At 41.8% G+C, this 22987-nt stretch overlaps 1 protein-coding gene across 2 annotated transcripts in view; it reads right to left on the minus strand.

Moving 5' to 3' along the window:
• The window catches only part of LOC124276579, a 32199-nt gene extending 10261 nt beyond the window's left edge, over window positions 1–21938 (minus strand). For both annotated transcript variants that reach the window (XM_046712230.1, XM_046712236.1), the window contains exon 1: window positions 21869–21938. The gene's annotated coding sequence lies outside the window, so the exon portion shown is untranslated. The remainder of the gene's footprint in view (window positions 1–21868) is intronic.
• Between the last annotated feature and the right edge of the window lie 1049 nt (window positions 21939–22987).

Consider the following 22987-nt stretch of genomic DNA (forward strand, 5'->3'; position numbering starts at 1 on the left):
AGGATTCGTCAATTTTCACTCAGTTTTATCATTTACTGAATTCATGACAAAAATCTTTTCAACGTTACGAATTTGTGTTACAATGCATCAGTTCATGTGTAAACAATACCTTTAAACAGTATGGAATATTTTGCAAAATCTATTTCAGATCAGTTGACTGAATTAAGTGGCTACATTTACACCAGTAGTATATTTATAATTATGGACCTTTCCAATAAGTTCTTATCTCCCCCTGGTTTATCATCCCCCCCTTGCGAACTCTTTCGCAAAAAGAGATAGAACGGCGCTTGACGTTCATTTCCGTAGAGGTTTTTGGAAAATGAACGGAACAAACACGAAACAGCGACATTACTGCACCGTCAGCTCTAGGGGCGTTGGGGTAGCCTAATGGTTAAAGCGTTCTCTCGTCACGTCGAAGACCCGGGTTCGAATCCCTACATGGGTACAATGTGTGAAGCCCATTTCTGGTGTCCCCCGCCGTGATGTTGCTGGAATATTGCTAAAAGCGACGTAAAACCAAACTCAGGCAGTCAGTCCAACTACAGAGGAAAGGAGATAGAAGGACGCGGAGTGACACTACATAGATTTCCAGCAAATGAATTATTGAAGAAAGCCTGGATTCAACGGCTCAAATTGGTGAAAAAAGATTACAAACCCTAGACCACCCACTGCCTATGTTCTGAGCACTTCAAGGATGGACATTTCAAACGGAATTTAATACCATCCATTTTCGGGAAAAAGACGTTATACACATACCTGGTAAAGTCTACATAAACGTTACACACACATTCTCCATTTTCGTGTTTTCTGACACTTGAGAAACATTCATTTCTATATTTCTAATGACATGAACGACCATAACATATCTCACCAACATAGTCTACAAGGGATAACTTTGTCCCTAACACAAGCAATCTTTGAAGAATTTAAAATGTCTGTTTCATGCAACATCCCTCCTTATAGCCGGAGTAAACGCTGCCGTTCGGGAATGTATGCTTCCCAGAAAAACTGTGATCCGGAGACATATATTGATATAATTCGAAATTATAGGAAGTAGCAATATTTTTTGTAAAATGTTTACAGTCAACCTTCGGACAGAGAATATACATATTTGCAATGATCATGACTTATCTTTAATCAGATTCATCACAATATTCTTGTTAATCCTGAGAATGGACACCTTTCGTAAAGATTTGTGACTCATTATGATTGTTATATTTATGGAATTTTCAGTTTGAACACAGCTCTAATGAGAGTACCATACAAAACTAGGCAGCCAAACCAACAGGTGAGCAATCCAGGGACAGTGGAAATGGGAATGATCATACTGCGTCAGACCATCAGAAGATTAATTTAAAGTCGTCAGGATCAAGGGTGGAAGCTTCAGTCGTCATGCATGGTTGTTGTGGACAGATTGAAGATCATATCACAAGTCATCTTGTAAACAAACGTGAACAGACTGATTTTCATCCCGTAGGTATTGATGTATCTACTCAGACAGATATCTTTGATAGTTTCTGAATGACTGATTCAACACACACATTGCATGATGCTATCGAAATACCGATATCAAAGCCGAACATGGTTAATGTGGAAATTCAGTGTAACAAGCCTGTGCTAACACATGAAGATGTCTCCTCCAGTGAAAAATTCTCATTTTACACAGGAATCCCCAACCCAGGAGTGTTTAAAGCCTTATTTGATGAGATGGGTGATGCCTTAGAGCATACAACTAGAAGTAATTATTCAAGTGAATCAGAATTTAGTCGTCCACGCCCCTTATACAAGTGGCTAGACTATTTAAGTATAAAACTGTCTTCTTTGACAGTATTGCTATCAAAAACTGTCATTAAGAAAACAATGCCAAAGAAATTTAGGAAAACCCTGATACCCGAGTTATCGTTGACTGCACAGAAATATTTTCCCAAACACCACAATCTCTAACAAACAGGACCCTTCCATACTCCAATTATAAGTCGCATATGACTTACAAATCATTGATTGGCATTAGTCCTGCTGGGGTAATAACGTTTGACCTTTGGTGTGGTAGCACCAGTATTAAACAGATTACCAAAGTATGTGGTTTGCTACATCTCTGTGAACCCGGGGATTCCATAATGGCTGATAAAGGATTTCCCATTTCTGATCCGACAACTCTCTTGGGAGTGAAATTACACATCCCACCTTCTAAGACTAAAAGGTTTTTACAAAGAGAAGTTGAAGAAACAAGGCGAATTGCAAATTTAAGTATTTATGTGTGGTCACGCTGAGGTCACAAATCAGTTGAAGTTGGATGAACTACAGTGTTTGGCTTAACTCCTGAGAGGTTCTATATTAGTCCTTCCCCACAATATTTTGTTACTACATTAATGATTCCGCAACCCTTTCCATGTATTGCTTACGCAATACAAACAACAATTACTTTACCAATTTACAAATCAAAATGCATTAAAATAATAAATGAGTCACCACATTACTAGTTACTCATTGCTCATTGAATATAATCAACTCCGCCACGTAACCAGATTAGAGTTACTTCCCATGGAGCTAGATATACCGGTCACGTGACCCAAGAAAGTAGGGGACGCTCAACGGTAAAACGGAGTTGGCGGATATTCACTAAAGTTAGTTTACCTTAACTAATATACTTCGAGCATACACAATTATTATTTTGTCACAGATGAAATACCTGTCATTTATGTCAGATGAAACAGTAACAACTATAGCGTCTACGTTACCTTCTGACCACTTGACCTTCACAAGTCATGAAGGTCTCAACCTGACTTCGATAAATCGCCAAAACATCATGCAAACAAAGTCCAAAACTGGCTATTTTCTGGTCCCAAGCAATGTTACAAACCATATTTTCTATATAAGGTTTTTGTTCCAACCCAGGTAATTACATACATACCTTGCGTTATTCTAGCCTCTTACATAATCATATCACTGTGTGACATTGCAACTAATGATATCATGATGTATTTCACAAACAAAGAACTGGGGAAGAAGACAAGAAAATGTTTACATCATTATTTAAATGTGAAATAAATGAAGAATTAAAATTCACATTAGTAGTAAAACTTACATATACCAAGCAGCAAAAGAAACGTCAGTTTGGAATTTTCCTTCGCAGAAACGGAAAACTGTAAACTCATTTAATGTTTTGATTGCACATTTTTGACAACATCTCCAACTGTACCTGAGCAAAGACATTCCTTCCCAGTTCCTTCCCAAAATGGTCTCAAAAACGCAACCTGATCTCGGAGATGGCACGGTGTTCTCCATGTTTTTCATGCAACTCATGCTGCACGTGCTGTTCACAAGGACCAGCCCTATAAAATGCACCCCCCAAACCTGGTTGAAACATTCACCTTATAACGCCAGCAGGATGCCACGACTCACGACTGCTCAGGGGATCTAGGCGCGAGGAAGACTTGAAGCTGGCCACACTTCACAAGCCGTTGCCAATCACTTCCAGGTCAACATTCAGACCATCTACAGGCTGCAGGAACGTTTCTGGGCCACCAACATCACAAATGAGCAGACCAAGGGTGACCACAAGACGATAAGACTGCCATGTTGCGCTACAGCATGTACAGAATCCCTTCATGCAGGCATCCGGAACAGCACGCCAGACAGTGGGAACACACGGAAGACCAATCGGTACTAATACAGTACGCTGACGTCTTAACAGCGGGAACCTCCATTTGACGTAGGCCTTATCGTGGACCTATCCTTACCACTCGTCATCGGCGTGAACGTCTACAATTTGCTCCACAACACCAAAACTGGCGATACAGGCAATGGAGAACTTTTCTGTTCACAGATGAGAGTCGGTACTGAGTATCAACTGCAGATGGCAGAACAAGAATATGACGACGACGTGGCCAGCGTTACTCAGACCAATGTGTTATGGAAAGAGACTCATGGGGAGGTGCAAGCATGATGGTATGGGGTGGAATAGGCCTGAAACATAGAGTGGGCCCTGTGGTGTTCCAGAACTTTGGTCCCGGGAGAGGAGGCAGCATCACGTCGGTGCCCTACATCGACCAAGCTCTCAGACCCAACGTCATACCACATTTCGCACGTCACCGGAACGACATTTTCCAGCATGATAACCCATACTGCCAGAACTACAGCAGACTTCCTACAACAGAACGGTGTCAACATTATGCAGTGGGCAGCCCTTAGTCATGATTTAAACCCAAATGAAAATCTTTGGGATGAAATTCAGAGAAGACTGAATAATGTCATACCAAGGCCGAACACGGCCGATTTATTGCGCCAGGCCTTTCTCAGAATGTGGTTCCAGGTGCCAATGGCCTTCATCAATCGATTGGTGCATTCCATGCATAGAAGCTGTGCTGCAGTTATTGCCGCTCGCGGTGGTCACACGAGGTACTGAAGTCAAAGGTCTGAATGGACTGCAAACATTCACGTAATGTCTTGAAATTGTGGTGAGTTGTTTATTGATGTGTCAAGATATTTGATCCACTTATCATGTCCATTTCTGTAACGATTTGATTACAGTGCCTATCCATTTTGAATCCGTTCTGACGTTGTTGTTTTTGGTTTTTTGGTTTTTTTTAAAAAATTGTTTTGTTTTTTGTTTGTTTGATTGTTTTTGCTGCTGAGTGTATAACAACTCAGTGGACTAACTTTCAATAGTATGTGATATCAATGCATTCATTTTGTCAAGCTTGAATGAAAATGTTTGAAGTGAATAGTCTCTATACATGTAGTTTTAAGGAAAGAATCTAAACCATCCACAGTACTCCGGGTTTAGACATGATGTAATGGACATAGTTTAGGTGTACATTTACACAGGATGCTAACGCTTGAGAAAAGTTCTGGCAAAATGGCTCTGATATAAAAGTAATTCAGTAGAGAGACGCAGCCCTCCCAGAATCTTAAATCAAAGTGTATTCTTTCCATATGACAATCCTTGAGAGTCCATATGAAAAAATCACACCAGTTCATTTGGGATAGAGCCATTTGTCCTTGTAATTGTTAATAGCACACTTGACGCCAAAAGAAACGTTACCCTCCTACCTTTATGAATTACTGAAAAACTATCAAAGATATTTTAGAAGCTATAAATTTACAAGAAAGCTGAACAACACAGCTTTTCGCAAATCACGAAACAAATTCTCAAATGCATTCATATTCAGGTTAATTTGTCTTATTTTCGCCCATGCCAAAATAAACCAATAACAGTGATTTAGATGTCTAAAAGAAAGCTTTGAGACAAAGATAAACCATTTAAACTCACCAATATCCAACTATTAAAATAAGAAACAACTGTTGTAGAGTGTGTAAAATTGTAAAATAATCATTCCTATGATTTCGGCCTTTTGAAACATTTTTCTGCTGATGTGCATTAGTGAAAACAAGTAAAACGTGTCTTTGATATTGTGAAAAAATGTTTAGGAACATCTGACATATATATATCTTTGTTAATATTTTTGCTTGCCAAGTAACTATTTTCCATTTTCTGTTTACACACAGCAGTATCAATCGCCAAAACGCAGCAATATTCAAGCAGTGTTTGTATCCATGCTTCTATAGGGTATGAAGAGAGCCTAGAATACATGATATGATACACTCGACCCCTGACTTGACATGCTACACAGTACCATACATTATGACAAGGCCGGACACTTTGGTATACCCCACCCGCTTGCTTTGCCTATTGCTACTCTACCATCGCGTGTAATCGATTAAAACTTGATGTGAACATAATCATGGATGATTGGCTTATCAGTCAACAGATGGCGTTCAGATGCGTAATGATGTGGTTTCATAAGACGTTGTTTGAGTAGGTGAGGGCATGGCGGTTGTCCAGGAAGTAGTAGTATTAGGATGGGGTTCCTGCAGCAGTTTTGTTCTATAGAGTTATTTGTTTCAGAATCAGGTTCCCATGGATGGCGACAAACTGTTGTGTTGGATGGCGGACCATGGTTGGATGTATCTTTGTCATAAATGTAGTTGTACTGGATAGCGATGACTTTATGGATAGGGTCTGTCATAAATTCATCAAGGTGGGCTAAGGAGTAGGTTGAGTACGGGCGGTGCGTTCTCTGGTCCTAGGTCTATAATTGACTAAAGCATCCATGAGATATTGTAACTGTTCGGAACCCCACAGACCTACACTATCGTACAGGGTCGTGAATTGGCCCTCGATGAGTCACTCGACGTAGGGCTGAGTAAATATCGAGTCCATCGATGTCCACCCCGATGCGACTGAACAACTGGTTTTCAATCAATCTCCACATGACGATAAAAAAGGGTTCGAATCTTTAATAACGGGGTAATATCGTATCATGGGGTACGACAAGTAATTCCTCTCACACGAATCCCCTACCTGTTCTGTCTTTCAAGTAATACAAATGGGGTTCATCTTCTTTGATAACGACCCAATCGATGAGGTACATATTGACAGACCATTTGGGGTCCGTGGCACAACGCTGATCCCCTCCCTCGAGTTCACAAATACCTCGAGTTGATCCGACCCGAAAGTTTTTTCTCCGTTTTTTTGTGCTTGGATGGTGATGTGGCTAATTCAGCTGTTATGGATTCCATTTTAATGGCATCAGTGTTTTTATTTGCCGATGAGTCGTTGTTGATCGCCGACACCACTCGAGGTAAAGGGGTCACCCATTCCGTCGATCGTTTCTCTGGCATCACCATCTCATGCGTGTACTGGTGTCTGAAAAAAATGCTCAGCTATGTTGCCGTTAAACCTCTCGACGATGGCTTGGCTGCGATGGGCTCCCACCATCCAACGTCAGACTATGACCTAGTGTTTCGATAACAGCTGTGACACGGAGCCCATGAACTCGCATCCAGGATCAACTTGTAATTCGGTAGGCCACGACAAAGGGCATCGTTTGTAGATACGTTCCAATGCCTTAGCTACTTAACGCACATCTTTCGTGGAGAGTGACTCGGCCTCTTTGTAGCGACTGGCAACATCCATGACGGTCAGAGCATACTTTTCGCATCTCACCCTGTCGTGCAACAGAAACAGGAGGTAGGCTTGATGGACTCGATTGGGCGTTGAGACATCAAACTTTCTTCTCGGGATGTATTGGGAGCTGACGTAGATTTGCTATAGGGCTTGTTTATCCAACCAAGCTTTAGCGGTATCCTCGGAGACTTTTGTGGCTTCAGCAAGCTTGTGGATAGCGCCCGTGCTTTTCCAGTATCCTGAGGGCTGTAGTAAATCTTCTCCATTATTTATGTAGTTCACGATATTTTCCTTTCAATACAACTGTGCCCATACGTGTAAGTCTTGACACCATTACGAGCAATCCATCGTTTAATATCCATGGGTGACAAGGATGTTTTATTCAGGGTGATCCCGTAGATTTTGTGTTTGTCACTTCTGAGCGCATTCATTTGGTGTTTGAACGTGTGTTTATTAAAGAGAGCCTGTTTGAAGAGGGTGTGTTTGATGTGCTGTTGAACCATGTATTTTTTCACACACTTAGCCTCTCAGATCTTACCGTTGTTGGCTTTCAGGATGGAATACATTTTAGGTCTTATACCGATGTATTCCATAATAGGTATATCTGCGCATTCGTCCTTCATATTTCCTAGAACCTTTTTATTGGTGGTACCGTGTATAACGTGATCTGGTGGATAATAGCTTGTATCGTACAAATCTATGCTTTTTGCCATGTCCTCTTACACAATCGCTTAAGAGCAACGAGTCGGTGTCGGTATACAACACATGGCATCGATTACTGTATTGCTTTTTTTAACTCTTTGTAGTAGAAATCATACATCAAATGTTTGCAGAGGGCGAGAATGCTCAACCTGACATAGACCGGTCGATTAAGTGTGATGTGACTTTTGTTCATATGTAGAGCTGCCAAGTCGATTACAGTCCAGGCTCGCTATGAATTTTCTCAGGTTTTTTTCTTCATTGGATCTTAATAATTTCACATTGATACGTTTCCTTAAATTCCCCAGAGTTTTGCCAAACACGGACTTATTCATGAGCTTATACAGGTTTTTCTCGAAATCACTGGTGGCTTTTTTTCTCAGATCCGTATTCAATCGAATGTAAGGCTCCATCCAGGGACTTTGATCAAATTTTAAAACTCGGTGCATTTTTTTCAGCTTCATCCCCAATGACAGATACAGCTGAAGGTTTCTATAATGCACGACTACTTGGTCTTATCCATAAAGTTGGGTACTAGTTTTTCCACCTGAGCTTGTTTCTTCACTCCCAACAATTCTCGCTGATAGTCCAACATCCATTCTCGATCGACCATAACTGTTGTGGTCAGCGTGGAGTTTCGCGGGAAGTACACTTCAAATACGTATCTCGCCACAAAGTTTTCAGGGATAACCATTATGTTCTTCGTGTTAAAATAGTCGCTATCAATCCACTCAAACCCACCCGTAGGCAAAGGTTGACTCATAGCCCAGCCGTACAAAGGATTGGCATCGAGATAGAGGAGACGATTGGTGGGTTTTACTCAAATCATATTTATTATTGGCTTTGGCATAGTGCTTGGAGACCATCGTGATCCCACCTTGCAGGCCTTTTTCGATAAACATATGCATATCGTAATCCATTAATAATTCCAACCTGACTCTGGTTTTCATCAGGAGCGCATCCCAAGACAGATCGGGGCTGGACTGTACTGTTTCAGTTATGTTTTTCTGAATATCTCGAAGACATCGGCGAGCAGGACCGAAAACGTTTTCAAGTAGAGACCGTGGAAATCGCCTAAATTCCGACTGCCTAGTTTCTCCCATACGTTTTTTTTTCCTTATGGTTTGATTGTATAGTCTGCTTAAACTTTTAATCCACGTGTAGTGAAATTGATTATTTTTATTTTACTAGGAATAAATTGACCCTGGGTATGTTTTCTGGAGCGGAGCTTATTCTGTGCACGATAATTCCCTTATCGTGTCCGAAGACGTTGATGGTTAATTATTTTGTTTTTCCTCCTTCACAATTTGGGGGATGGGTGTGGGTGCGTCTATACCATCAAAGTTAAGCCCATCGTCTGTGGGATAGCTCGAAGGTCTATTCACAATTCCAGAATCGGCGGGGAATAAGGCAGATCTCTATGCCCAGTTTAAGCAGTTATCGTTGTTGTTTTTAACATTAATGATGACTTTTTTTATTCTTGTACTAAGGAGGCAAGTCTATGTACGAAGTGCCTTTGAATGGTATGTAGTTCACTATATCCAAATAGATGGTATCAATACTCCAAACGACCCACCCGGAACCCATATGAGTCCATCGTTCCATTGTTTCCTGTACCTGTTGGAACGATGCATCGATTGTTGAATCGACAGAGTCGGATTGAAGTATGACTTCTTGTTTAGCTCTGAAATAAGGCTTGATGTTTCCGGTACTGTCATCCGCCTGTTGTTTGTTGAGCGACATTTTGATCGTGAGCTGGTATTTGATACTTTTGAAATCGTTCAACTCTTCGTCGATCTTGCTAGCAATCAGGGGTTTAACGCTGCTGACGTCGATATTAGACTGGACGGTCATCCACCAGCCTCTCAGATACTTAGCCACAGCGTGGTCCATCGGCACAAATTGCAAGTTGATCGGTTTGGTGTCTTCCAGCAATGTTGCCAGGTGGGCTTTCCTCATTCAAGAATAACCCTTCAACCCACGTTCTTCAGCTTGATCTTTGAGTTCTCGCACAGTAGTGGGCTTGACATATTTAATGTCGAGCAATGTCAGCAATTCGGCTTTCCTCATGCCAGAATAACCAACCAATCCATGCTCTCTCGCAATAGGTTTGAGTTCGCTGATGGTAGTCATGGTTGTTTTATCCAATTGTAAAGTCAAATGTCTAATTAATTTGCTATATTCACATGCAAAGTCAAATGTCTAATTCATTTGTTATAAATACGAATTGATATCTACAAAACAGTTCAACGTGTGCTAACACCAGACGGAACTCTTCCTCGGAGATTTTATTGTCCATGAGCGCTTTTGATACGTGATCGTTGATCGTGTTTAGCCTGGCTTTGGCTAGAACCCTGATCTCGTCGTGCTTCAGCGCTTTACGTTGCAGCCGACATGAAATGAAGTTAAGAGCTGTTCCAACCAGCCCCGATACACCGGCTGCTATTTCAAACCCGAGGACGACGGGTGCAGCTACGATAGTCGATAATAAACCAAAGCCAGCAGCACCGAGTGCCATGCTGGCTGCTGCGAGTGTAGTGTCTAAGCCGTCGATAACATTCATTGCCCTATGGCACTTTTTATGAAAACCTAGTCGCACATCGCGTTCTTGTTTCAGTTGACATTTGATCTCGCTGATTTGTCGCAAACAAAAACCATCTACGGTTTTGAGTGTTTGAGCGACTTTGTCCATGGCCGGATACAGTCCCATTTCGAGTATCCTATAGGTTAGGAAATAAGCTTCAACTGGTCCTCCGACAATCTTTGATGAATAAACTTTAAAGGTCACATGCAACGTAAAACACAACTTTGCAGATTCTGATACCTTTCGGTATGGACTTACCGAAACAAATCATCAAAAATGCATATTCAACTTATAAAGTTGAAAAATAACGCGACGAAAAACAACGCGCGAAATCGTAGTTCAAACGATTCACTAATTTTCCCCCAGAGCTTGGGGGAATTCAAGTGGTTTCAACAGCTGGGCTGCGCTCATAGCATGTGAGCAGTGAAATAGGTTCGCACAGCTTGGAAGCGGGTTGTCCGGTGAATACTCGGTGAAGGCTTTGGTGTGAGCTATTTTTCTAATGTTTTGTTGATAGATCACAGGCGCGAGCTTTTTATATGTTATGACAGTAGATTAACTGTTTATATAATTTCATTTGTCTATTTCACCACACGTTCTTCTTCCGGGTTAGTTTCTCAGTTCGATACTTAAAAGCAATGTCATTATTTAGCGTTGGCAGAATTTCTAACTGTCATAGAGATATGTCGTTGTCACAGACAAAACTGAATGTCTGTTTTATTGACACCTATGTGTCTGCCTGCCTGTCTGCGACCATATTCAATACACAAATGCGATCACTGACCACATGCAATTTGAACTTAACACCAATCAGGCTAAACACAATAAACAAAATGCATTGATTTATTGCCCGAGTTCGGTCTGTCACATTGTGTAATTACACAGACAGGCAGGTGTGATACTTGTACACATGACATGTTATGATGTCTATTGATTGCAAAATGTTATACACAAAAAATGAGCATGTATTTACAAAACCCAACATTTCTATATATACACACACAATGAGCCGTGAGGGCATCCACAAATGAACTAGCCGTTACACTTGAATGCACACCCACCCGCTCTGACTGGGTTCGGTATCCTGGCTGCTTCGTTTCTTGGGAAGTAAACCCAAGTACACAATATTGCACTTTTGATTTGCGATTGTACGCTTATAATTTTGTTTATATGATTTTCCTAACCAGCAATGTATATTATATGTCATGAATAAGTGATTATTATGTTTTAATTATGTTTGATTTTTTGGTTGCATGTGCCCTTCAAGCTGATGAGGTACATATGCTGGTATAAAAAAAAATAGTCTTGAGTAAAATGATAGGATTCTGAAAAAAACATGACTCACTCGAGGCTTGTGGTGGGGGACTGTTCCTGGTTGTATATAAGTCCGACAACGTTCATTTTGATCGCGATCATGCCAGCGTAATTTTAGCCCAATCGGAATTCTCACATCTTCTGCAGAGGCATCTCCACGAGAAACTTCAATAGTAAGTGTAGAACCTTGTATAACTTTGGCCCACGATATTGTGCCTTCATAATATTTTAAATATAACGATTTATCATTGTTTTCCGGACGGGTGACTAACATATTACCTGTTTGATCTGGTAAAGTTGTTACGTATACCATCTTTTCTGAAACAATTCTGTAGAACCCCATTATTTTTTAGTTCGATGACATTACCACCATCATCCATGACAATATAGGGATAGGAGGGATAATATTGATGATCCAGTTCAATTGAGATTCGATTTTCACCTCGCCGTTTGTACACATTGTTTTGTAAGTGCAATAAGTATAAGGTGTTTTCCGTACCGGGTTGATTGAATCCTTGCGTTTCCTGTCCGTGATGGTGGCGCTTGAATCAGGTCTATAATTGGTTCTCCAACAATTTCTCGTGCGTAAACTTGAAGCTGATGAGATGGATTTTTGGAGGTAAAAAGATATTCGTGAGCCCAATGTTGTTGTTTTTTTAAGCTAATCATGACCCCTTTGAGACTCACGTAAGCATTGACGTCTTTCTGTATATAAATTGCGCAGACATGATGTTGATGTTTTTGAGGCCAAGGGACTTTTACGATCTGCTTTTCTCGTGATGAGGTTCATGAGCACACTCCTTCTTTGCGAGGGGAAGTAAGCGGCGATGAGTATCCCCTTATTGATCAGTTTCGTTAAATAGTGATCTTTCGCCTCCGCAAACACGTATGGAGAAACGAGGGTGATATCGAGTAACCAACCATTTTTGGGGGAGATCAACGTCCATTGGTTATCATCGGTAAGGATGAACTGATACAACGTGTTTTTTAAGAGACCTCTGGTCTTGACATTGTCTAAATTGCCCAGATTGCCATCGAATGCCGGCACCATCACCAATTTGTTATAGTCGTTGCAGACGAGATTGCACTGCATGTTTTTTAAGAGAACACCTCATGATAGACAATGAGGCTCGGTAATCTCGAACTCGATACGGTGTTTCGGGGTCGTATTTCGTTCGACGGCAACCCGAGAGTTCCCGACAAGGCTTTACCGAGTCTGATTGGTTGTTCCCCAACTGTTAACGTCAGCGAACCATTCTACTCATTTAGTTTGAGATTTGCTCCAATCAGACAAGGTGCAGGACAAGGCATGGGATAGTCGAACAATCCATACAAATGGCGTGCGTACCAACGGATTTGTGACGAATTCAAAATCAATCCGAAGACGGATTGACATATACCGGGAGGAGTGAATCACGGGTTTGGTATTCCATGCACCGATTGACTTTCCATGAAAGCACTACGAAAAGATATAGCAATAAACGTTATAATTTACCATATGTGTAGTTTGGGTAATTTTTTCCAGGCATTCTCCAACCTCGTCCCTAAAAAAACATACAGTGGACCAAGAACGGTGAAAGAGCTCAGCAATGATTTGCTGAAATGAGGTTATCTTCAACCAGAATTTGCTCTGTCGAGTAACGAATGGTAAGAGGGTAATATGGATTTTACAGGCGACATTGCTTTCATCGTGAAAAAGGTCGAGCCACACGACCGTTATGGATAAGAATCCTAACAACCAAGGAACAATGCTGCTCAAGATGCCAGGCAGCGCTTCCACGGCTTTGCCATCCAGTCTCGGCAAGGCTTCCACGAGAGATTTCAAATGTTTTTTGATCGGGTCTATCTTGCATGTTGCAAGTGGTGTAGCCTTTCCTCGATCCAACACTGGCTGATGTTGTCATTGTTATCATCCGCTTGTTCGAGTTTTGTTGTCTCGTAAGCGATACGATCGTCGAGTTCTTTCAGTGTGGCCATGCTGTGCACGATCGATCCACGAATGGTTTGCAAGGCCTTGTCTAGTCCTTGCAGTTCCCAAACGGGAAATTCGAAACCTGGCAATGGTTCATTCCAGTACGTGGTCAATATTTTTTCGATTTCGTTTGATGCTTCTTGATCGCAATGCGGTACTTCTCTCAAATCATTGTTTCGATCGATCAAGCTCACTGTGGCATCCAGCTCAGTCCGCCCCTTTTGTAAAGCCTTGGTTGTCTTCGTAGAAATACTTTGTCAATAGCTGGCTATATTTAATTGATCGCGGATAAAGTCAACACCATGGCGACTGGCCAGCATGGACAAGACGAGAGGTTTTCTGGTACGGAAATGCATGAGATCGAGGTCTGGAGCATCTTTCAGTCGCAGTATCCCGAGATCATCGATTTTGAACTTAGAATAATCGCGTAAAAAAAGGAGCGAGATTTTCATTTTGTCTTAGTGTATTGTAATAACCATCCACGGTCGTCTTTAACAGGGTATGGCCTATGCTTGCACCCGTTAATTATAAGGAGCCGTCTTGTACATTGGGGTTTCTATCACCACCCAAATCGTCCATTGGAATATTTTCACCACCTTCGGCCATAATTCTGTTATATTAAAGATATAAAACATACTTTCAATATAAACGATGTCGTTGGCATACGGACAAAAACTAAACCCTTTCTGAAGATTGAGGGAACCCTTTGGGGTCAAAGCCGTGCTTCAGTCGGTGACCATCACCAATAATCTGAGCACGACCAACAAAAACCAAACGCTGTTGGTTCGATTCCCCAACCTGGGCGTGAACAACGTCACTGTCCCCGGGACAGCTCGCCTATCTTTTCAGATACAAATAAGCGAGGACGAGATCCTGAGCATCAACGACAGTGATGTGTTTTTATGTTACCAAGGCATTTGTCCAGTCGATTGTCCCTCGACTCGGTTACGTGTGGGGTATGTCTTTGAATAAGCCTATCTCGCAGCTATATCAAGGAAACATAAGGCTATAGCCGAGGCATTAGGGAAACGATTTTGCAATCCACTTGACTTCAAACTACTGGAGGGTAACATGCTGTTTTACCAAGCCACGCTGGGCGATAGGCTGGAATACAAACTCACGTTTAATGATTATAGCCAAGTTGTATTTATGGGGAGCAGGGGCAGCTATACCATCGACAATATTTCATTGGACTTCAACAAGGTCACGAATCCAGAATTGCTTCGACAAATTCGCAACCAGTATTCGGGAACGTTAGCCATCTTGTACAATCGTCATCGGAAGATCATCGGGAATAAAAGCAATATGTTGTGTAATATCAATCTGAACGTACCCACTCGATCGATGAAGGGTATTTTGATAATTCCAGTGGAAGATTTTACACCGTGTGAAAGAGTTAAAAAATATTGGAACCCCAAGATTACCAAAGTAGAAGTGACCTTCGAGGGCATGCCCAACCAGCTGTTCAGCCAAGGCATGCGAGCCTACCAACAGTGGGACGAGATCAAAACATTACCAGCGATCAAGCACTTACCGGAAGGATCATCAAGGATCTCGGTCTCGCCTCCATGACACTAGGACAACCTTATGACCAAGTACGCGTTGTGGTTGGACATGCTATCCACGGACGATGATCAGCTTCACGGACATAGCATCGACAACAGCAGCAAAGGGATCACGGTCCAAATTACCAAGAAATTAAATTCAACCTATTTGTACATGCTTATGGATGTGCAACGAAACATACAAGATGGAAGAAGTTTGCAAGCCATCTATTAAGTTCGATATTGAACTGCCCCTGGAGCCGCATTGCGCCATATGTGCGGTCAGACGGGGTGTGGGAAGACTGTTTTTGTATTGGATATGCTGGAAGGGTATTATTGGGATGCGTTCGATCATATCACGATTCTTTGCCCTACTATACACGTCGATAAAATGTACACACAGAGAGCGCGGGTGATGAACGACGCATTGGTGTATACAATTGACCCGGAGTACATTTACATGACTGGTTGCGGGCCTTTCACACGACAACTCAACACAACTGAGTCCATCTCAGCCACTTCACCTCCAACGCCAAAAGTCAAAACCTCTGAATCACAAACGCCAGAACAAATGCCAAAACCAGAAACAGAAACTGCGCGCAGAAAAAGGGGAAAAAAGAGGATAGAGAGACTAAAGCAACTTGAACAACCGCCAAACACAAAACCAAAGGCCACCTCTCCCTCAGAGGTCCCCATCGAGGTCCATAACTCCTTTGGCCCTCTGGATATGGATGTAATTTCATCTCCACCAGACACCAATAGGAGTTCATCAAACGCTTTCTCACGTTCACGCGACATGTCACCAGTGGAAGCACCATGAATCCACAAAACATGATCCAATGGAATTGCAGAGGACTTAAGAATAATTATCATGAATTACAGTTATTGATTCAAGACTTCAAACCATCCAAGAAACCTACCTAAAAAGGACTGATAAATTTGACATCCGTCGGTACAGTTCCTACCACTCCTTTTCTCCTCCCGGTGTAAAAGCTACAGGAGGCACTTCTATCCTGGTGAGGCAGGGCACCCTCCATAGCCCTGTTCCACTTAACACCAACCTACAAACTGTTGCTGTCCTCATAACTCTGAACATAGGGTTTACACTATGTTCCCTCTATCTCCCTTCCACCTCAACTGTCTGCCTATCAGATCTTCAGAACTTATACGATCAACTCCCAAAGCCCTGCATAATCATGGGCGACTTCAACGGCCATAACCCCCTATGGGGGAGTACTGATACAAATAGTAAGGGAAAGGTCCTTGAAGAGTTTCTCTCCAATAATGATGTATGCATCTTCAACGATGGATCAAACACCTACCTCCATCCTGCCACTGGATCATACTCCGCTCTCGATCTATCACTTACAGATTCTAATCTTTTAAATGAGTTCGAATGGTCGGTCCATGACGACCTTTGTGGAAGCGACCACTTCCCAACAATTCTTACTCCTATCAACCCCACGGATGAACCACCATCAACAAGATTGAATTTTACTAAGGCCAATTGGCCTTTATTCCAAACCCTATGTTCAGAAAAACTTAAGCCGGACAATTTCAGGAATGTTCCTGACCCCATGGAACATTTTTCAGACGTCCTAAATGCCATCTGAGACATAACTATTCCAAAGTCCTCTGCAAACCTGCACATACGCAAACCATGGTTTGATACAAACTGCAAACAAGCTAGGAAAAATAGGAAGAAGGCGGAAAAATATTTCCGACAACATCCTACAGTGCATAACCTGAATGCTGTTAAAATGACAAATGCCAGGGCAAAACGTACCTTCAAACAAACTAAACGCCGGTCATGGAGAAAATATGTGTCAAAAATCAACTCCCGCACACCCATGTCCAAGGTGTGGAACATAATTCAAAAGATTAAGGGCAAAGGGTCAAAATCAGGAGTTCAATACCTGAAAGATGGTGACTCCCTCCTAACAAATAAATCTGAAATTGCAAACAAACTTGGCGAAACTTTGGCAAACCACTCCTCCTCATCAAATTATAACCCTCAGTTCCAGAAATACCAAACCCAACAAGAAACCAGTCAATTTTAACTCTGATAATGGGGAGGATTACAACGAAACGTTTTCCCTCCATGAATTACGTACTGCCCTAGGACAGGCCCACGACACTGCGGCAGGAGCTGATGAAATCCATTATCAGCCTCTGAAACACCTCCCTGACACAGGCTTGGAAACACTCCTAAATATATTTGATGACATCTGGACATCCGGACACTTCCCCCCTTCGTGGCACAATGCCATTATCATCCCTATACCAAAACCCGGCCGCGATCATACTGATCCCTCAAACTACCGTCCTATATCACTAACTAGCTGCGTTTGCAAAACCATGGAGCGCATGGTCAACAATCGATTAATCTGGTACTTGGAGACCAATAACCTCCTCAGTGACCTCCAATGTTGTTTCCGAAAAAACCGAAGTACCATTGACCATCTGGTGCGTCTCGAATCATTCATCAAAAACTCCATTGTCAACAAACAACATACCGTATCTATCTTTTTCGACTTAGAAAAAGCATATGATACAAAGTGGAAACATGGTATCCTAAAAGATTTACACGAGTTTGGATTGAGGGGTAGACTACCTCAATTTATATCTCAGTTTTTAAATAACAGACAATTTCAAGTTCGGGTGGGTTCCACACTGTCTGACTATTTCCACCAAGATCAGGGCGTCCCCCGAGGCAGCATCCTGTCTGTCACACTTTTTAGCATCAAAATTAACTGCCTCACTAACGTTCTGAACAGTTGCGTTGACGGGTCCCTTTTCGTGGATGACTTCAATATTTCATGTCGTGGTAAGAACATGCACGCAATAGAAAGGCAGCTACAACTCTACCTTAACAAAATCCAAAAATGGGCCAATGAAAATGGTTTTAAGTCTTCAAAATCCAAAACAAATTGTATTCACTTTTGTCGTAAATACAAACCACACAAGGATCCAGACCTAACTTTAGATGGTACTCCCATCAAGGTAGTAGAAGAGGCCAAATTCCTTGGACTCATATTCGACCGCCACCTGACATTCTTACCACACATAAAATATTTGAAAACAAAGTGCTTGAAGGCTCTAGACTTGCTAAAAGTAGTCTCAAATTCAGAGTGGGGAGGGGATCAGACCACCCTCCTTCACTTGTACAGATCATTAGTTCGCAGTAAACTAGATTATGTCGCCATTGTCTACGATGGAGCCTGCAAAAGCAATATAGAAAAGTTAGACTCTGTCCACCACCAAGGGCTGAGGCTCTGCCTGGGAGCTTTTAGGACCTCTCCGGTAGACAGTCTATATGCGGAGGCCAATGAACCTTCCCTTGAACAACGCTGCATTAAACTCTCACTGCAGTATATCACTAAATTACGTTCAAATGAGTCCAATCCAGCATACAATTGTGTTTTCGACCCGCTCTATGAAAACTTATTTCCTAAACTGCCAAGCCTGGTTCCACCACTTGGAATCAGGATCAAACCACACATATCTGCAGCTAAAATTGATCTCAACATCATTGCAGCATACCGACTTCTGTCCTCACCACCATGGCAAATGGTGAAACCAAAGGTCGATCTTACCCTCACCAAACTCAAAAAGTCTGAAACAAATCCCTTGGTGTTCCAACAGGAATACAACCAGTTACGTTCGAAGTATAACACTCACAGATCCATTTTCACAGATGGATCCAAGGACGATGGCCAAGTTGCCAGTGCTACATTCATTGGATCCAAGACTGTCTCCTCTAGGATCCCCGACAACAGTTCCATTTTCACCGCTGAAGCCAAAGCTTTGACCTACATTCAACAGCAAAATCAGTCCAAAAACTTCATCGTTTTTACAGATTCATTATCCTGCCTTCAAGCACTTCTAAACGTGACTTCAAGTCACCCAATCATCCTGGACATACTAGAACTGTACAACGACCTTTCTACTGGCCAATATGACATCGTCCCCTGCTGGTTGCCGGTCACGTCGGCATAGCAGGTAACACTAAGGCCGATGCTGCAGCAAAAGCAGCTTCTGAAAAGCCCCTATCTCCACTGCTAATCCCGTACAGTGATTTCAAACCCACTATCAGAAGCTATACTCGGGACCTGATGCAAAAATGGTGGGACACTCAAGTAGGAAGAAACAAACTCCATGAATTGAAGCCAACAATCGGTTATACCTACTTGGGATGCCAGTCAAGACGTGATGAAGTAATTTTACGATGATGTCATATTGGCCACAGTCGATTTACACATGACTATCTGCTAAAAACGGATGGGGATGGACCCCCCATATGTCTCTCCTGCGATGAGGCTTTCACCGTCAAGCATATTCTGCTTGACTGTGTGGACTTTACATCTGCAAGGGACTCGCATTATCACACAACCAATCTGAAAGATCTGTTCTCCAGCGTGAGCGCTCATCTGATACTGAACTACCTGAGGGATCTATATGATCTATATCATAAATTGTAACTGTGTAATGTCACTAATGAATTTACCTGCTTTCCAATTTAGTGCTATGACATTCTGTTCCAAAATGACAATGTAACGAATGTGTGTCTTTGAAACGAAACCACTTTTTACTTACAATGTATATTAATGCAGACTTGTTCTCATCACTATATGGCTGGACAAAATGCCGATGTGACGTAAAGCCCAACTCAACTCAACTCAACTTTCACGAGAAGTTCGAGGCATAATTGATGCTGTTTATCCTAGACGATTGCAGCGCGAAAAATAAAGAAATTACCAAAAAGCGAGATATGTTGTCGAATTTAGCGTTTTCGGGACGTCAAATGAAACACAGCATTTAGGTCTTCACGTAAAAATTCAACTCGGTCCTAAAAGACCTCAGGGAACAGATGCGATGGGTCGCCTTATTTCACTGCAAGGATAGGGCTTCGTTCGAGGAATGTTTAAGAGAAAATAACGTGATTGCCACCAAACCCGAGCAAGAATGCCTGAGAACATTGTTAGCCGAAATGAAACACGCCAAACTCGTGCTGAAAACAGACTAACTCGTGGCCTATGTGGTGTGTAAGCTAAGCAACACTCAGCGAAATCAAGCAACCTGCTCAGCAAATTAAATGTATACACGATAACCTTTCCCATATAAAAAACCATGACGACGTTTGAAATTCTCGTGATGTTTCACCTGAAATTCATATCGTTCTGTTTGGGTTATGCCGGATTTTATTATGTTAGATTAAAAAATCGATTGATCTATTATAAGATGGAGTTAGACAACATGCTCGAGCAAATGTTATCTGAGGAAGAAGATGTATCCTCCCACGTCAGGACTAAACGAAAAAGACTCGTGGGCCTCGCCGTGGGTGGGAAGGGGAAACAATACTTGGGTGAAAACATCACCACAGATAAAATTTATAACATGTCCGATGGAGACGTCAATAAACTGTACGCGAAATACGAAGCACAATTTGGTGCTGAAATGACGAAAACCATACGGTCAGCTACAACGCAATTCTAGACTGTTATAACTTCGTCTCTGCTTCCCATTCCACCGGAGTGTCGACTTTATGTGTGCGAAGATCTTGACGCGGATCCGTTTATCGGTCACGCCTTGAACACCCTCAGTTGTATCTCTGATATGGTATGTTCACCCCGGCGATCGTTACAGCGAAGCATTGTCAATTTAAACATGAATGTTTGACTAATGATATAAAAGATGATGGAACTGAACATCAAAACAACCTCGACACCTGCGGAGGAGACCCCCCAAGTAATTGATACCATAATGAAGAAAACCCAAGAATCTGAAAAAAGTAGCCGCCGGGGTGAGCACGCATCATAAACCGATGATTACCCAACCGTCGATTTCGTGGGTATCACAGCTGCTGTATGGCTATATCAACAAAACGAAAAGACAACACTACCGGTCCAATTATTAACACCATTAGAGGTAAACCCACACGTTATGTTATAATCATGTCTACCGCTGACGGAAGGCGTATGAGCTATACATAGCTTTAATGCACATTCAGTGGTAGAGCAAGTCTGCTGGTGTAAAGGTAACATGCGGACAGTAGAGACAGAGTTTTGGCGTTCGAATCCCTCCCGTTTCTGAAGGAAAACTTCACGCAGATCAATCATCTTTTACTTCAATGCAAAACTCATCCCCTACATACATACATAATATATCAAGAAAATATACTTCAAATAAAGGACACATCCAACCATGGTCCGCCATCCAACACACCAGTTTTTCACCATCCAAGGGAGCCTGATTTAGACACAAATAACCCTATAGTAGACCCCTGCTGCAGGAACCCATTCCTAATGCTACTGACGTTGACGGGTAAGTCTAGTGTGCCGGGCCTTGGCGGAGTCTGACGATTGTGGAACGATGGCAGTTGAATGTGTTTGAGCCACTTCCCGAGTCGACCATCCAGCATTCAAGTAACCCATTGCTCTTTCTCGTTGTCCCAGTGTCAAACGTGGGATGGTCAACAGGGTCAATCACGGTTGAATTCTCACTTAAACTGGTGATTAACAGTTTGGAAATTGTGGTCTTTTATACCCATGTGCATTTGTGCTTATTGCGCCAGAAGATTTACGCAATATCTTACGCAAAACCACTCCACTCAACAGTAAACTGCTTGCTTCTCTTTTTCTCATTACGGGTACAATCAAGTTCCCAAACACGGACGTATAGCTTGATTATAATAATACGTAACCAATATTAAGGAACAGTGCTCACTTGTACCCAAGTTCTACACTGAGATGCAATGGCTAGTGTAGAATACACACAGTACTCACGTCCGATTGATGGATTCCAGTCAGTGTCATCCGATTGTGTCACAGGTAAGTCCCCACCTGATAATCACTCGAACGTGGAATATTTTATATTCTATACAGCATATTTCCATAATTGCATCAAAAATAGTTTCAAGTCACACCCTCGATTAACATTTTGAATATAAAGTTCTCTTTATTCAACAAAGTAGGTCGCACGCTCTGGCGAGAACAAGTTTTTTAAATCCAGGTACATTCATGTAATTCAGTGTTATATACAATTCAGGGTGACATAACTACCTCGTCATTGCGCGCATCATTTGAACTGTGCTTTTTTTCGCTTCATGAAAGGTTTCATGCAAAATAGCACGACCGAATTAAATGAAACAAGGGCTCATTCACCGTTCTGACCTGTGACGTCATGCATTCATTATCATATGAATGAATTCTCGTGCATATTAATCACGGATCCGGCAGAGCAGCTTGTACTTCCACCAACAATACTACTGACGATAAATATGCATTGTGTACATATCTATCCACATTTATTGAACTTATTTCAGATATTATTATCCAAGCATATTACATTCATTTTCACTTACATTACGTAATGCTCTCTCTCTAGACATGAAAGTGTGCTCAGCTTCACCTTTAGTTATATCCCCTATGTATCTAGCTTCTCCTTAAATATAATAAATATTAACACTCCTTATTTAAGTTGTTTGTATATATTTCATGTATTCTGATTATCCTAAATCTATATGCAATGCATTGCTGTTTATGATTTATCAATGTTGTACACAAAACCACTGTTTTGTTATTTGTATTCTATATTGTACACAACAGTAAACTGATTGACTGTAACGGTTTCTCTTTTTCTCATTACGGGTACAATCAAGTTTCCAAACACGGGCCTAAAGCTTGATTATAATATGTAACCAATATTCAGGAACAGTGCTCACTTGTACCCAAGTTCTACACTGAGATGCAATGGCTAGTGTAGAATACACACAGTACTCACGTCCGATTGATGGATTCCAGTCAGTGTCATCCGATTGTGTCACAGTTAAGTCCCCACCTGATAGTCACTCATGATGCTGATGGTGATGTTTGGATTTTTGTATATTGGATGATGTGTCTGTC

Source organism: Haliotis rubra, unplaced genomic scaffold, assembly GCF_003918875.1.
Source record: "Haliotis rubra isolate DU_JTF1 unplaced genomic scaffold, ASM391887v1 Scf1052, whole genome shotgun sequence".
NCBI classification, from domain to species: domain Eukaryota; kingdom Metazoa; phylum Mollusca; class Gastropoda; order Lepetellida; family Haliotidae; genus Haliotis; species Haliotis rubra.